Source organism: Elephantulus edwardii, unplaced genomic scaffold (assembly GCF_000299155.1).
Source record: "Elephantulus edwardii isolate Elephantulus edwardi_28Jun2011 unplaced genomic scaffold, EleEdw1.0 scaffold00243, whole genome shotgun sequence".
Classification (NCBI taxonomy): Eukaryota; Metazoa; Chordata; class Mammalia; order Macroscelidea; family Macroscelididae; genus Elephantulus; species Elephantulus edwardii.
The window spans coordinates 2,045,058-2,046,154 of NW_006399993.1; positions in this window are offsets into that span (position 1 = coordinate 2,045,058).

Consider the following 1,097-nt stretch of genomic DNA (forward strand, 5'->3'; position numbering starts at 1 on the left):
CAGGCCATGGTCTTCACAATTACTTGCTATGCATCAGAGAGCTAGACAATGACTAAGGATGACAGAAGAATTGATGCCTTTGACTTGTGGTGCTGGAGTATTGAGCATAGCGTTGACCACCAGGTGAACAAATAGATCTCTCCTGAAGAGGGTGAAACCAAGTTTTTCTTTGGAGGCAAGGATTTTAAAGCTCTGTCTCACATTTTATTGGGCACGTGGCCAGGAGCGACCAGTCCTTGGAGAAGGACATAATGTTCAGAAGGGTGGAAAGACAGTGCAGGAGAGGAAGACACCCCAGATCAGATGGATTGACATGGTAACTGGGACAATGGGATTAGGTGTGTCAGAGTCAGGGAGACAGGCTCAACACAGGGCAGGTTTCAGAGCTATTGTACATGAGTCACAGGCAACTTGATGACACATAATAACAACACTGTACTAAAAGTAGGATATGATCTAGAACCAATACCACTGAAGGAAGAAGTCTAAGTTGCACTCAAGGCATTTGGCAAAAAATAAGGCCCCGGGAATATGAACAGTTCAGGAAGCCTCAGAAGAAGAGAGAAGGAATAAACAGAGTCACTGTACTAAAAAACAATTGTTCACACTGGACTATTTCAGGAAGTAGCATACAGTCAAGATTCAATGGGACTGAAGGACCAATTAAGTATAAGGTGTACTGGAAGCATTGGGAATATAAAGCACCAAGAAAGTACTCACTAGTCTATGCCAAGAAATTTGGAAGATAGCTACCTGGCCAACTGACTGGAAGAGACTCATATTTGTTTTCATTCCAAAAAAAGGGTGACTTAACAGAGTGGAAATTAATGAACAGTATGAAGATTATCCAAAAACAACTGGAACAGCACATCAACAGAGAACTACCAGAAGTCCAGGCTGGGTTTAGAAGGGGTAGGGGTACTAGGGATATTATAGCTGATGTTAGATGGATCTTGGCTGAAAGCAGGGAATACCAGAGGAATGTCTATCTGTGTTTCATTGATTATACAAAGGCATTTGACTGTGTAGATCATAACAAACTGTGGCTGACTCTGAGAAGAATGGGAATCCCAGAACACTTGATCGTTCTAATGTGA